Source organism: Microcaecilia unicolor, chromosome 1, assembly GCF_901765095.1.
Source record: "Microcaecilia unicolor chromosome 1, aMicUni1.1, whole genome shotgun sequence".
Lineage (NCBI taxonomy): Eukaryota > Metazoa > Chordata > Amphibia > Gymnophiona > Siphonopidae > Microcaecilia > Microcaecilia unicolor.
In genome coordinates, this window is record NC_044031.1 from 85,692,081 (window position 1) to 85,709,239 (window position 17,159).

A 17,159-nucleotide genomic window follows, 5' to 3' on the forward strand; every position below is an offset into this window, starting at 1 on the left:
GGCCAGAACTGTATTATCGAAAAAGATGGCCGGCCATTTTTTTTACGATAATACGGTATAGCCCGGCCAAATGGCTTGGATTTCGCCGGGTTTGAGATGGCCAGGTTTGTTTTCAGCGATAATGGAAAAAAATACCGGCGATCTCCAACCCGGCGAATTCCAAGCCATTTGGTCGTGGTAAGAGCATTTGTAGCGCCCTGGTCCCCCTGACATGCCAGGACACCAACTGGGCACCCTAGACATGTGGGTACAGTGGGTTTTGGAGGGCTCCCATTACCAGCACAAGTGGTACAGGTGGGGGGGATGGGACTGGGGCCGCCTGCCTTAAGTGCACTGCGGTACCCACTAAAAGTGCTCCAGGGACAGGACTTGTTGCTGATGTATAAGCTTAGCACAGCAGTTGACACCTGAAGACTAATGTCGCTGAAAACGTCCTTTATTTGAATAAGCACGTTTACTCACAGTTAACTGTAGATCAGAGGTGGTGCCCCACTGGCAAAGAGTCTTCCTGGTACAGAGATTAGCAGTAGGTCAGAGCTGGCAGAATGCTATACAATGCCCTCTTTCAGCCACATTCAAGGTAATAACTAATTTCTCTAACGTGGCTAACACATAAAAGGGATCTAAAAGTAGCTTACAAACATGGCCACTACCTCATGGACTAACAGAAGTAAAACAGGGCACACTCTGACCCAGTTAGCAGGGGGAAAAGCACCATGGGAGTATAGCCCACTACCCTACACCCACCACAATGCATTGCTGATGTGACTCTGCAGTGCACCTAACAGAAAATGTGTCACACTCACCCAAGAGTCACATCACAACCAAAGAAAGGCTGTCGGATGATAGAACACATTCTGCTGTCATGGAGGTGGGTACATCATTTGAGGCTGGCATACAGGCTGGCAAAAAAGGTTTTTAATTTTATTTTTTAGTGTGGGAGGGGTTTTTTTTCCATTATCGGCAAAAGCCGGCCATCTGGTAGCCACGCCCATGCCTGCCCATGTCCCGCCTTCGCTTAGCCAGCGACACGCCCCTTTGAACTTTCGCCAGCGAGGCGACGGGAAAGCTGCGATGCTGTCAAAAACGCAGCTTTCGATTATACCGATTTTGCCGCTTTTCCGTGATCGCCGGCCATCTCCCGATTTATGTCAGGAAATGGCTGGCGATCACTTTCGATTATAAGCTGGCTGGTCACTTTTCTGATGTTCACCATTAACAATATTCATTGGGTATTTTTTTAATATAATTTTTATGGATTGTAACTCTCCAGTTGAGTTTATTCGTAAGTTCTTGATATTTATTTTAGAAATATTTTGCAGCATGTATATATTTTGTAACATATTTATATAGTATGATAGGCAGGCGTTCTTTAACGCCAAAACATTGACCGTGTTGGGTCCTTTGTGTCCAAGCAGCGAATAAAGCATCTTTTAAAGCACCATCCTCTATGTTGGATTGTCCTTCGGCCAACCTCTACTCCTTTGCTCTTGTACTGTACACAGAGAGGTTCTTCCTGTTTGCTGTGCCTTTCAAATTATAAACATATCTTTAATAATAATAATAATATTAAACAAACTTACAGGGTCCTTTTAATAAGCAATGGTAAGCACTAACATATGCTTACTGTGTGGGAAAATGCACTACCACAGGGCGTGCTCAGGCGTCCCGCAGTAGTGTTGGCATCTGCACACACTTCCCAAATGATAAGAAATACTTTTTATTTTTTAGAACAGGGGGCATGTTTAGGGGTGGAGAGTGGACATGGCCAGCGCTAATCAGTTAGCACAGCTATAGTACCGCACGCCTACCAATTAGCACATGGTTAGCGCCTGAGCCCTTTGGTAAGGGTTCATGCGCTAATGGCCACATGCTAATTGGGGGGCCCTTTTACTAAGGCACACCTAAAAGTGGCCTGTGCTGGTGTTGCACATGTTTTGGACGCAAGCTGGTCCATTTCCTCAGCGCACCTGGAAAAAAAGGCGCTTTTTTGGGGGGGGGCAGAATATGGATGTGCGGCAAAATTAAAACCAGCGTGCATCCGTTTTGGCCTGAGACCTTACCGTCACCCATTTACTTAGTGGTAAGATCTCATGCGCTAACTGAGCGGTAAGGGTTCAACACGTATAAACTACCAATTACTGCCGGGTAAACGCCACGTGATAGAAAATAGAAAATAAGTTTTTAACTGCCTGTTTTGGGCATGCGCCAAAAATGGAATTTCCACCTGGGGCACGCAGTAGCCGGACAGTAGTGCCAATTTGACATGTGTTGGATGTGCGAAGGTGCCTACGCACCTTAGTAAAAGGGCCCCTGAGTAATTAGCGCATGACCATTAATTAAGGAAATGAAAAAATCAGCCATTTTACAGCTTATCTGAAAGTGGCCTCAGTGTATGGGAAACCCACCTGCAAATCATAGCGCAGGTCACCTTTTAGCACAGCTTAGTAAAAGGGCCCCTAAAGGAGTTTACTACTTTCTGTACAAGCTGGTCAAATGTTTCAAACTGTCACCAATGTCACCAATGTTTCTTCTTGCACTGTAATTATCTGAACAGGTGCCAACATAGAGTATTACACTGTATAGGAATGAATTAGATCTTTCTTTTGTAACATCATGACAGTCATACACTAACCAGCTACTGCCCCGATGATCAAAAGTGAATGCCGGTGCTAGAGACCACTAGTGCTGGACTAGCGCCTGCATTTACCTTCTCACATATGATCAGGGGGGTCTGGCACAGCAAACAGCTCCCACACCAGGCAATAACGCAGAGCTCATTTAAATCAGATTTAAATGAGCTCTGTGGTATTCCACCCCTATGATCAGAGAACAGCGCTCAATTGGAGTGGAATAGCGCCTTAATCCTGTGCCAGCTCAGAGCTGACGATAGAGTTAAGGGTCCCTCTGTTCCCGTCCCTACTCCACCCCCCCCCCCCCCCCCCCGTCAGAGTGAGGCAACCTGTGTCCTGAGAAACTCAATTATATGGTAGGGAAATGCTGCCCAGCGCATCCCGGGATACACAGGGCAGGGCACTGCCATTTTGAAGGCGGTGCTGGAAGAGGAGGGAGTGCTACTCCCTCCTCGATTATGGAGGTACGGGAGGGAGGGAACCACTACACCACCAGGGCAGGTAGGGGTTGGGTTTTCAGCCCACTGGGCCACCAGGGATTTTTTTGGGTGTCGGGAGGGTTAGGGGGCTGGAGATCCGGTGAATCTCCAGACACCCTGTGCCCTTGTGTCGGGGGGGTTGGGGGACTGGAGGTCCACCTGCCCTCCAGCCCCCATGATGATATCTGGGGGGGAGGCTGGGAGGCACCAGGCCACCAGGGCCTAATCAATTGGGGGGGGGGGGCTGGTCTCCTGCATTTGACAGGTCCAGGCCGACCCAACATAAATCTTCACAACCAGCAACACAACATAATCAACGATCATACTGGACAATTTACTTTCCTCTTTCCCTCGACCCCATGACGCCTGATTCACCTCTACCTCATTAGACCACAACACAATCTTATATTTGTTATCAACCGAAATAGCAAACGCCGTTACGATACTTTGTAAGCCACATTGAGCCTGCAAATAGGTGGGAAAATGTGGGGTATAAATGTAGCAAATAAATAATAAATAAATAAAATCCTCCCGCACTTTTACCTTATAATCAGAGCTAATAGTGTGCCTAAATTTGCATGCTATTAGTTCTGATCATAGGGGCATTATTGCCCTGCGCTGTTCTGGTGCTAATTTTAGAGCGCTGTTTGGAACAGCCCGGGGCTTCTGATCATCGGGTCCTAAGATCCTGTGACTATAAAAATGGCAACCATGTATTTGTAGACTGAAGACATGGAATCTTCTTTTCTTAACAGATATGTTGTAGTCTGTATAGAAAAATCAAGATTTTTTTTTCATTTTACTTTGAAGCTCCGTCAAAAGTACAATTAAAAGTAGTGAGACTACTAGCTGGGTCATTAATAATTTAAATGTTAATTATCTCTCAAGGGGAATATTAAGAAAGTTCTATTTTTCTGTATCTTCATTAAAGTGATTTATTAAAGACCCAGAAGTTTAACCAGATTCTGAAGTGGAGAAAGAATATCACATGATACTAACACAAGTGCAGGGACCTCCAGGTTGACCCCTTTTCAAGAATGATCTCTGGGACTACACAGATAGGTCCTGTTCAAGTTGGGGGGAGAGGATTATCTCCAAGAGCCTCTATCTTTACAGCTCTCCTGGTTTCTGGTTGTACCTCTGGGTTTCTCTCTTGCAGGGGTGTTGGTATAAATCACTTGATGCTACTCATGGACAGGTACCTGGAGCTCCAATTTAACAGTAACCCAATGAGACTAAACAACAGGAACAGACATCAATCAAGATGAATGGCCGCAAAAGAAACACTTGAGTTAGTTGTGGTTGTTTTCAGCTGGTAAACACCACTACTCCCTCCACTAGCATGAGGTTAGGCTCTTCCTTGTAATTTTCTCACTCACTCCTTTCAAGATCTAACAGGTAGCTCCCTGGAACCCTTGCTGATTTAGCATTTACTGGATTCCATTCCCTTTAATGGTGGCAGAAGTCTTTCCTGGAGAACTGAATCCACCCATAACTCTACTTTTCCTTCCTCTGTTCATATCAATGGATACCTCTAGGAAACTCATCCAGTCTTTTTATTTTGTCTCCACTTCTTGCAAACTCAGAGACCCCATTGGATTGGGCTAGTCCAGTATTCAGGCCTGCTTGGCTGCTTCCAGCCTCTACCTGGTGTGATGCTGAGATGGATGTGAGCCAAGTCGGAGCATCCCAATCAGCTCACAGAAGTAAGTGGCCTCCTTACATTTCCTTCTCTCATTAGAACAAACTGTCTCCATATTCCAGGCCCTGCTACCTGAGTAAAGTAGAGAAGGCAACAGGCTTTTACTTCAAGGTCAAGCTGTTCTCTTCTGGCTTTAGGATTTAGGAAAAAGTTATTCTTCCCACCAAAACCACATAACCATATAAATTCCCAGTCCCTCCCCTGAGGCTCGGCTTAATAGATGTTCTGTGAAAAATTACTAGATACATCCTCAGACTGGTTCCAGGGCATAGACTTTCCTGCAATACCCAGTATGTCCATATTAGGGAGCTAATACCAGGCAGAGTGAAATCCAGGTCACACAAGTTAAAGACTCAGCGCACCCATTTTTTGACTGGAAAGAAGGTTAAAGTGAATAGCTAAGAAAATGAATCAATAAAAATTTACTATTACAAAACAGCAGAGGCCGGCGCAGGATGAAGAATGCATGAGCTTCCTTAATGCTTATGCACAAGCATCATTATCCATGATCAGATATTCAAATTTACACTGGTGACAGTGTTCCTGTTTAAAACAATTAGAAAGTGGGACATTCTTAAAAGCCTCTGTTCTACCTTACAGGTAGTCCTCCCAGTGAAAGCAAAGTTGCATATCCTCTAATCCTCTCTGAAGTATTGTTCACATAGAGGGGCATTTTTGAACTGGGACGCCCATCTCTGAGGACGTCCCCGCAAAGGGGCGGGGCATCCCATATTATCGAAACAAGATAGGCGTCCATCTTTCGTTTCAATAATACGGTCGGGGACGCCCAAATCTCAACATTTAGGTGACCTTAGAGATGGTCAACCTAAATGTTGAGATGGTCGACCTTTGAGATGGACAACCTCAGTTTTCGCCGATAATGGAAACCGAGGATGCCCATCTCAAAAACAACCAAATGCAAGCCCTTTGGTCGTGGGAGGAGCCAGCATTCGTAGTGCACTGGTCCCCCTCACATGCCAGGACACCATCCAGGCACCCTAGGGGGCACTGCAGTGGACTTCACAAATTGCTTCCAGGTGCATAGCTCCCTTACCTTTGGTGCTGAGCCCCCCAACCCCCCCAACCCCACTCCCCACAACTGTACACCACTACCATAGCCCTAAGGGGTGAAGGGGGGCATCTACATGTGGGTACAGTGGATTTTGGGTGGGTTTTGGAGGGCTCACATTTACCACCACAATTATAACAGGTAGGGGGGGTGGGCCTGGGTCCACCAGCCTGAAGTGCACTGCACCCTCTAAAAACTGCTCCAGGGACGTGCATACTGCTGTCAGGGAGCTGGGTATGACATTTGAGGCTGGCATAAAGACTGGAAAAAAATGTTTTTTAATTTTTTTTGGGTGGGAGGGGGTTGGTGACCTCTGGGGGAGTAAGGGGAGGTCATCCCCCATTTCCTCCGGTGGTCATCTGGTCAGTTCGGGCACCTTTTCAAGGCTTGGTCGTGAAAAAAATTGGACCAAGTAAAGTCAGCCAAATGCTCTTCAGGGACACCCTTCTTTTTTCCATTATCGGCCGAGGACGCCCATCTGTTAACCTCGCCTCCGTCCCGCCTTCGGTACACTGCCAACACGCCCCCGTGAACTTTGGTCGTCCCCACGACGGAAAGCAGTTGACGCCCAAAATCGGCTTTCAATTATGCCGATTTGGGCGACTGTGAAAGAAGGACGCCCATCTCCCGATTAGTGTCAGAAGATGGGCGTCTTTCGTTTATGCCGCTGATAGTGCTCCAGTTCTGCCAATCCGCAAAGTTAAATGTAGCATGCCTAGATTTGTCGGCCACAAATCCCCTTCTCTAATCACTCTGGGGTCCTTTTACTAAGCTGCGGTAAAAAGGAGGTCTTTGCTAGCATCAGCATCTGTTTTTGATGCACGCTGAGGCCCCTTTTTACCACAGCGGGTAAAAGGCTGTCTTTTGTTCTCAAAAAGAAATGGCCGTGTGGTAAATGAACCACTTGCTGCATGGCCATTTTTTTGGGGGGGGGGAATATTTACCACTGCCCATTGAGGTGGCGTTAAGAGCTCCTGCGCTAATCCAGCTGTAACCGGGCAGCGCCTACTGCTGGGTAAGCACCAGCACTACAAAAATAGAAAATAATTTTGTAGCACCAGAAATGGCACGCACTGGAGGTGGAAACTACCTCGGGGCTCCTGCGGTAGCCCGGCGGAAGTTCCAGATTGGCGTGCGGCAAGCCTGTTGCTGCACACCAACCCTTTAGTAAAAGGGCCCCTCTATAACTTCAAAAAATGCAAAAGTGAGATCTCTCTCCATATAACGACAAACAGTTATGAAAGTGCAGCTCTAGCAATGCTCTTTGCCTGGAACCATAAACTATAATGGGTCTAATTCCTGCCTGATAGTGCTCTGCTGAATATCAGTCCCACTATATCCCTTATTCTCGTGTGTCCAATTATGCGTACTGTGCAAAACTACATGTGCAAGTTGCCTGCGTAACTTAATTGACCAATTAGCTGTCACCACCAACAAATTATTGACGATAATGGCACTAATTTGTAGTTATTAATTAATAAGAAATTAATTAATTAATTGTTAATTAATAAGAAATATTTACATACATATGAAACATCTAGTATATTGAACGTGCATTTCTGGGAACTGGAAGTAAGCACTAATTTGTAGTTATACATGTAACTGCATTTAGTTGGTATTCCATAACTGTAGCGCACAAATTCTTTAGTGCATAACTGCAAGGGGTGTGCAGATGTGGGAGGAGCATGGGCTTGTCAGGGCTACAAACTACAAACAGTTACATGTGCAACTGTAACACTTAGGGGTGGACATTTATATCAGCCATTTACTTGGTGCCTACATGTTGGTGCGTAAACGCTGACTTACGCTTGCATTCAATAACGGCAATAATGCATGAAATTACTGATTATAGAATTCACACTTAGGACTAAATTCTATACATGGTGGCAAAAAACATTAACGCCAAATAAAACTCTCAACGCTAATCTATAAACTGCGCTTAAAGTTAGGCATGTTTTATAGAATAACGCTTTTGCCCAGAAACCATGACTACATTTAGGCATGACCATTTACACCAATAGAAACATGGTACAAATGCTCACACCTAAATTAGTCGTGGATCCCAACTTATTCTATAATTATGCATGTGACCGAAAGGAGCATCCCCAATCTGCCTGTGATCCTCCAATTTTCATGCCCCCCTTTTTTTGAGTAGGGTATAAAATTTAGGTGCAAATCCAGTGCCTAAATTTATATGCATACATTTTAATTAATAGCTTGTTAAAAGCCAATTGTCAGCGCTCATTAGCTCGTTGTTCAATTTAATTGCACACGAAAATTGGGCAAGCACCCAAATGTACACACACAATTTTTAGTGCTTTTTACAGAATTAGGCGTTAGTGTGCATCGACCTGTAGACAATTATGTTTAAAGGGTAACTTTCAATAGTGCATATTTCTTTTAGTGACTGTGAGAAAAAGTATGAATGGTGGAAGGGTAGCAGGATATCTGAAGTCACTGTGTTAAGATGTTAATGCAGGTGGTAATGACTGTCAAGGGAGAAATGAGTTGTTGCAATGACCTTGAAGTCACTGTGGACAATACATTCAAATGATCAACTCAGTGTGCAGCAGTCTTCAAAAAAAGGCAAAGACAACGTCAGAATTATTCAGAAAGAGAATAAATCTGAAACTAGTATGCCTCAGTGGAAATCCATGATATAACCATACCTTAAATATTGTATTCTGTTCTGGTCTCCCCATTAAAAAAAAAAAACAGAAACTACAGCAAAACTGGAAAAGATAAGGACAAAGGGAATAGAAAAGTTCCATATAAAGAAAGGATTCGCAGGTCAGGACACCAGCTTGGAGAAGAGTTGTCTGAGAGTGGATAAATAGAAGATTACAGAATCTAATCTAATCTATTTATTTAGATCTAAACCTGTATTTATAGAATGTTCTCTCCCCCAAAGGGTCCTGAATGGTTTACAGTAAAATACTGAATTACAATTACATAAAGAACTGACCCTAATTCAAAAACTGTTGGAAAAGATAAGTTTAAGACTTCTGAAAAAAGCATAATAAGAGGTCTGTTTCTTCACTGGTAAAGGAAGCTCATTACAGATCACAACAGCTGTATATGAAATCGACAATGCCGACATTTTTTTTTAAGTTAAACACTCTTAAAAAATGAAAATATTAACAAACAGGAATTTTTTGACCTAGAAACTTTTCTGACTGAAGGAAATACCACTAACTGAGTCAGACTTTCTGGAGCCAAACCACGTAAAATTTTAAACACAAAGCAAGCTAATTTAAACAAGAATAGGAAGCCAGTGAACAGAAACCAATAATGGAGAAACATGATCACATCTTTTTTTCCAAAAATCAAAGTCATATTCTGCAAAAATTAATCTTTCAGGGCCACCAAGGGGGGAGGGGGGGGACAAGATTCCCCCGGGCCCAGCCTCAAGGGGGGGGGGGGGGGCCCAGCATCAGGGTCTGTCTCTCTCTCTCCTGCTCCTGACGGGACCCGGGTGATCACTTTAACGCAATCACCCGGGTCCAAACAGGAGCAGGAGAAAGACAGGCGCCGGGGCCTCCTTAGAGGCTGGGGAGGAGGAGAATTCCAAATTGGATTTGGTGCCCCTGGTTTGAATGGTAGGGTCCCCAAGCCCCACCAGCAGAAGCCTTTCTTCAGCTCTGTTCTCTGCCGCGTTGTAGCGACGTGAGGGGAAGAACTGAGCAGGGCAAGCAATGTGGCAGAAAACAGCGCTGGAGGAAGGGTTCTGTTGGCGGGGCTTGGGGACCCCCGCCAGCCAAGGTATGTGGAGTTGCAACGGGGGGGGGGAGGGAGTTAGGGGCGAATGTGCCCTCCACTTTTGGCTCTGGCCCCCCAAATCTTTCAAGTCTGGCAACGCGCAAGCAGGGGTGGCCCGAGCGAGGGAGGGGAGACAACTGTGACTGCGTCCTGAGTGGGGGGACCCGGGGGATGGCGACAGCTGCGATCCTGCCCCGGGCCCGGCTCTGTCTCTCAGCGGCCTTGTAAGCTTTTCATGAGAATATCTGAAATTCCATAAGGAGCTAGAATAGTCCAATTGAGATATAACCAACGCCTGGACCAACACTGCAAATGATGAATAGTTTTCAGTTGTCTTAATTAAAAAAAACCCCACTTATATAAATTATTAATGTTGTCTTCACAGGTCAAAGCCGAATCTTAATATGAAACCCAAAACTTTAGATGAATTTACAATATTCAGGACCTCAACATTATTCAAAATAAATAGTGAATGGAACATTTTACCATCCATTTCCCAACCATACAATTTTTGTTTTAGCTGAATTTAATTTGAGTTGATTTTGATTAGCCCAAGATTCAACTTTGTTAATGCAAGATAAAACGTTCGATTGTAATAAGGTCATGTCCATAGGTCTGGTCATAATGATAAAAATATCATCAGCATATGAAACACAGGTGCTTTCCCTTGTTCAACAACACTATGTCCAAAAAACACATGAAGATACTAAACAAAACGGGAGACAAAGGAGAGTCCTGGGGTACCCTGCCTAAAATGAAAAAACATACCTTCTCTTTTCATTGCATAAGAACACCAAAAACTTTCTAAACCACTCTAGGACTCTGGTAGGAAGCGAAAGCAAATTCATAGTAAATAGTCATTTAGGGCTAAAAGATCGGCACCGAAAAAACCTGCTTAAGCTGTATTCTGGGGTCCTTTTCTAAAGGCGCGGTACAAAGTGGCCTGCAGTAGTGTGTGTGTGTGTTTTGGATGAGCGCTGGGCCATTTCATTACCGCGTATGTAATTTTTTTTAATAAACTAGGAAATGGGCATGCAGCAAAATTAAAATAAGCGTGTGCCTATTTATGGCCTGAGCTCTTACCACTACCTACTGACCTAGAAGTAAGGGCTCACATGCTACCCACAGGGTAACCATGCAGTGCATGTCAACTGTCAATTACTGCTGGGAACACACCCCCCCCCCCCACCCCATGGTAGAAAATAGAAAATTATTTTCTACCGCAGTCTTCAGCGTGCGCCAAACTCGGAATTACTGCCAGGCGCACACACTAGCCCAGCAGTAGTGCCGTTCTGGCACACGCTACCTGTGTGTTAGCCCTCCCGTGCCTTTGTAAAAGGCCCCTCCTTAAGCTGTGCCTAAAGTTCAGCACAGTTTATAGAAAACGTGGTGCAAATACCTTGCACCTAAATTTACACGCGGAGCACCGTTATTCTATAATTACGTGAGTAACTCAAAACCACGCCCCCAATTCACTCTAAAACACCCATGACCCTCCCATTTCCTCACCCCTTTTTCAGGCCATGTGTACATTTTAGGAGCGGATCACGTGCCTAACTTTACGTGCGGAATTCCCAATGAAATCTAATTAGTGCCAATAATTGATTGTAAAAACCAATTATTCGCACTAATTGGCTCATTATTCTACTAAATTAGGGAAAGGAGAAGATAGTGGTTACTGAGGATGGATAGAGTAGATTGGCCATTTGGCCCTTACCTGCTGTCACGTTTCTATGTTTCTATATTGCACGTGCAAATCAGGGCCGCACCTAAATTTACATGTGCAATTTTTGGCAACTTTTACAGAATCATGGGGTTTACTGTTGTATTAACAAAAAATAATAAAGGGGCACCCACATCCACCATGAAACACACAGACTGCTGTACAATCTCAAAAGACATACTTCAGCTACTACCCAGACTGAAACGATAGAGGAAATCATAACGACCATGCTCTACAAATTATATCAGTACTCTCCAAGGGGAAAAAATGGACCCCCTCCCCCCTACACAAACACACATACATTTGCCACATCATTCTCCAAACTGCCTCATTTGCATGCTTCCAGAATTACTTGTTTGTCCTAGACTCATCATAATAATCAACGGGAGACAGCCAAGTTCTCATATAAAAACACAAAGCTAAAATCATCTAGAGACCATATATTTTCTCTTCATTTCAAATATTCATTCCATGCCTTTTTAAAATGCTTGTTAGAACGTTTTAGCATGCACAAACCAATTGTATGAATGTTAATTCATAGGTTAATGCAAGTTGAACCAATTTTGCACACACTAAATTCTTTAAGGCACATTAACGAACTGAATATGTGCTGAGGAATGCACATACCCAATGTCTTCAAATTAAACCACAATCCTATCTGTATAATATTTACTTAATATCTTTCCTATCAGCAGTCTTGTTCTAAGAAAGACTAGTATTCACAGGTTCTTAGGCACAAGCCTTCCCCTTACACTTAGGGGCAGCGGAACATCTTGGTTGGAGAGGCCAAACCAATTTCCAGCCCTGCCCCCATGCTTTATAGGTGCAGATTCTGTGCGGAGAAAAGTAGGGCCATGGCCCCTGTGGCCCACCTCATTTTGCTGCCTCTGTTCACACTCACCATGCAATCCTCAGTCTCTGACCATTATATTATAGCCTCAAAATTATGCAGTCCTTTTTGATGCAGGAGAGCAAGGGTACAGATGCTGGCCACTGAAGTTTCCTTTTATCATACACAAGGAGTCCATCATTGTATTATCTACACTGCATCCATAGCATTCATGACAGAACTGTAGAAGTACCACCTTAATGCATCCACTTGTGTAAGCAACCCGTGACCTTTTGCAGCAAAAGTATCATAGATATTGGCTGCACAGTGCTTCCTAGGTTACATAAGTATTGCCATACTGGGAAAGACCAAAGGTCCATCAAGCCCAACATCCTGTTTCCAACAGTGGCCAATCCAGGTCACAAATACCTGGCAAGATCCCAAAAAAGTACAAAACATTTTATACTGCTTATCCCAGGTTAGGATCAGTGCTCTGCACAGATATTTGTCAATAATCACAGAGGAAACCATACCATCTACAAAACAGATAACTTGTATTTAAACACAATATTAGAGATATACATGGGAGAAATGTTTGGTTTTGTTCATTTTCCATTTGGTTTATTTTTGTATACCAAATATTTCATATCATTCACTTCTAACAGGGAGATTTTCTACCCATTTTCACTGAAATTTCCTTGCAGCTGGAGTGGAGGATTCGCCAAGTGGTTAGAGCAGGAGGCTGAGAACAAGGGAAGCCAGGCTTTCAAATCTTGATAAGCTGATGCCTCGGGTGCAAACTCAGAATGGAATGCATTTTAAGCTACTAGTGAAAAGGTAATTTATGAATCCAAATATTCAGCAGCTATCTGTAACAGTGACAACAGCATTACAAGTCATCAACTTATGAGCTTATTTTCGAAAGGGATCGCCGGCGATCTTCCGACAAATCTGATCCCGGCCAAATTGGTATTATCGAAAGCCGATTTTGGCCGTCCCCAACTGCTTTTTCGTCGCGGCGCCGGCCAACCTTCAAGGGGGCGTGTTGGTAGGGTAGCGAAGGTGGGAAGGGGGCAGGGCGGGGGCTGGCTTCGCCTCAAAATGAAAAAAAAAATCGCCGGCTCGAACGAGCATTTTGCCGGGCGGACATGGTCCATTTATTTTTAGGACCAAGTCTGAAAAAAGTGTCCAAACTGACCAGATGGCCACCGGAGGGAAACGGGGATCACCTCCCCTTACTCCCCCAGTGGTCACCAACCCCCTCCCACCCAAAACAAATTACAATAAAACATTTTTTTGCCAGCCTCAAATGTCATACTCAGCTCCATGACAGCAGTATGCAGGTCCCTGGAGCAGTATTTAGCGGGTGCACTGCACTTCAGGCAGGTGGACCCAGGCTCATCCCCCCTACCTGTTACACTTGTGGTGATAAATATTGAGCCCTCCAAACCCCCCCCCCCAAAACCCACTGTACCCACATGTAGGTGCCCCCCTTCACCCCTTAGGGCTATGATAATGGTGTAGAGTTGTGGGGAGTGGGTTTTGGGGGGGATTTGGGAGGCTCAGCACACAAGGTAAGGTGCTAAGCACCAGATGCCCGGCCATCGATTTGGCCGGCACCGTTCAATTATGCCCCTCATAGTAACACAGCAGATAATGACAGATACAGACCTGTACGGTCCATCCAATTTGCCCAACAATATCAACTCACTGCATAAGCTACGATATGATACTACATATGCATACTTCATCTTGATTTGTCCTTGCCATTTTTAGGGACAGACTGTACTTAAGTATTACAATACTTATACAAACCAAAGGTCCATCAAGCACAGAATCCTGTTTCCAACAGTGGCCAATCCAGGTCACAAATACCTGGCAAAATCCCAAAAAAGTACAAAATATTTTATACTGCTTATCCTAGAAATAGGGTATTTTCCCCAAGTCCAATTTAATAACAGTCTATGGACTTTTCCTTTAAGAAGCTGTCCAAACCTTTTTTAAACTCTGCTAAGCTAACTGCTTTTAACACATTCTCTGGCAATGAATTCCAGAGTTTAATTACACATTGAGTGAAGAACATTTTCTCCGATTCGTTTTAAATTTATTACTTTGTAGCTTCATCGCATGCCCCCTAGTCCTAGTATTTTTGGAAAGCGTAAACAGATGCTTCACGTCTCCCCGTTCAACTCCACTCATTATTTTATAGACCTCTATCATATCTCCCCTCAGCCGCCTTTTCTCAAAGCTGAAAAGTCCTAGCTGCTTTAGCCTTTCCTCATAGGGAAGTCATCCTATCCCCTTTATCATTTTCGTCGCCCTTCTCTGCACCTTTTCTAATTCCACTATAACTTTCTGAGATGCAGAGACCAGATTTGAACACAATATTCGAGGTGCTGTCGCACCATGGAGCAATACCAAGGCATTATAACATCCTCATTTTTGTTTTCCATTCCTTTCCTAATAATACCTAACATTCTATTTGCGTTCTTAGCCGCAGCAGCACACTAAGCAGAACGTTTCAACTTATCAACGACGACACCTAGATCCCTTTCTTGGTCAGTGACTCCTAACGTGGAACCTTGCATGACGTAGCTATAATTCAGGTTCCTCTTTCCCACATGCATCACTTTGCAATTGCTCACATTAAACGTCATCTGCCATTTAGATGCCCAGTCTCCCAGTCTCATAAGGTCCTCTTGTAACTTTTCACAATCCTCCCACGATTTAACAACTTTGAATAACTTTGTGTCGTCAGCAAATGTAATTACCCCACTAGTTACTCCCATCTCTCGGTCATTTATAAATATGTTAAAAAGCAGCGGTCCCAGCACAGACCCCTGGGGAACCCCACTAACTACTCTTCTCCATTGAGAATACTGACCATTTAACCCTACTCTTTGTTTTCTATCTTTTAACCAGTTTTTAATCCACAATAGGACACTACCTCCTATCCCATGACTCTCCAATTTCCTCTGGAGTCTTTCATGAGGTACTCTGTCAAACGCCTTCTGAAAATCCACTGGCCTTGATCTCCCACTACTAAATCTGTCATCGAAGCACCACTCTAGCCCATCCCAATCTGTCCAGCAATGACCAGGGCACAGACCACAGAAGTATCTCCCGACATTGACCTTGCTTCCTGATTACTGAAATTGCCATCTAATCACAACTAAGGTTCCATTCTTTCCATACAGGATTCCTTTACGTTTATCCCCGCATTTTTGAATTCCATTACTGTTTTCATCTTCACCACCTCCCGTAGGAGGGCATTCCAGGTATCTAACACTCTCTCCGTGAAAAAGTACTTCCTGATTTTATTCCTGAGTCAGCTCCCCCTGCAACCTAAATTCATGTCCTCTAGTTCCACCACCTTCCCATCTCTGGAAAAAGTTTGTTTGTAGATGAATGCCTTTCAAGTATTTGAATATCTATATCATATCGCTCCTGTCTCTCCTTTCCTCCAGGTTATACAGATCTGTGCATGGTAACCGCATGCTATTTTACTAATATGGGTTCACGAGGATAGTTGTATCACACATGTATCTCAGTCAAAATCCTCTCAAAGTGAGTATATATCAGTAAGTATTTATATTGTTTACTTTTTCTTTTCTAATTTTCTATAATGTATTGATCAGTTAATAAGCATCACATAAAAAGGAAGGAAAATCCTCAACTGACTCCTTTAGGGCTAAAAGCCAAACATTTCACGGAGTTCACATCATCATCATTGGCTAAAAAACCTCCCTGAACTCTTTTAGTGATGCATTTATTTCAAATCAAAAAAACCAAGCCAGTATTTAACTTTCTCGTTTTTTTTTATTTGAAATAAGTGCATCACTAAAAGAGTTTGGGTTTAGCCAATGATGACCTAAATCTGAACGGAGTGCAGGCATTTATCCAGCTATAGATCAAATCTGAATATGGAATATAAAAAATAAGAGTAGATTAATTGATAGAAACCCTGAAGTGAAACCATAATAAAAATAGTGCACACTTCTTAATCCAAAATCTATACAAGAGATTTGGATGCAAATGAAAGAAGAACTGGGAGTTAGATTAGAAAGGCTTTAATAAAGCCACAACTCAAGTACAATAATGCTTCTAAGAATTTATCTACTGTTGTACTATAATTTTAAAGTAGCATCCCAAAACCTGTCAGCTATTTCTTTCTTTAACAGTCATTAGTATGATTTTTGTTCAGAAAAGAGCAAATGGAAATAGACAGTTTTCTTTTATATTACAGCCTGGAGGCAGATTGAACAGAGCATTGACACCGTGTTTTAACAGAGAATGACACCATGTGGCTTAACCCGAGTGAATCATATATACTATTAGGTACTGCACTGCCTGCTGCAGATCTTTAATGAATGTATTTTACTCAGGAGCATCTGGCTGGAATTCTGACTTTAGCAGCTATGTGTCTGGGGGGGGGGGGGCATGTTAAGGTCCGCTTCATGTCCCCCTTCCACGTCCAGCTGGCTTAAGTAGTATCTTCTACAAGTGATCTGCACAATAGAGCACTTCACGTTTCTGTGGTAACTCAAGGATCCCTGCCTATACACAGAGTTCAAGGGGTTAGCAATGGCTTGGCATGTACATTCATTACTTGTGTGCACGCTGGCAGAGGCCAGAAGAACGCTTAATGATAAACACATCTCCTGCTAACAGTTCATATTTAAAGATCTGGGTATAATATTAGTCTTGTCCCTTTTAAGACTAATATTATACCACATTAAGCACTTTGTATGAAGCCTAAATTATAAGATTTTTAAAATTTGATTAGGACAAGCAATGTTTATAATTACCCATATAAATGCAATCTAGTTGTAGAAATAATTGAATAATCTGATCAGTCTCCATAATTTAATCAGTCTCCAACTTCAGCACAGCACAATTTTTTTTCATTTCAATTTGCAGTGTTATGGTACAGGTGTCAAGCCTTTTTTTCAGTGTAACTTGATA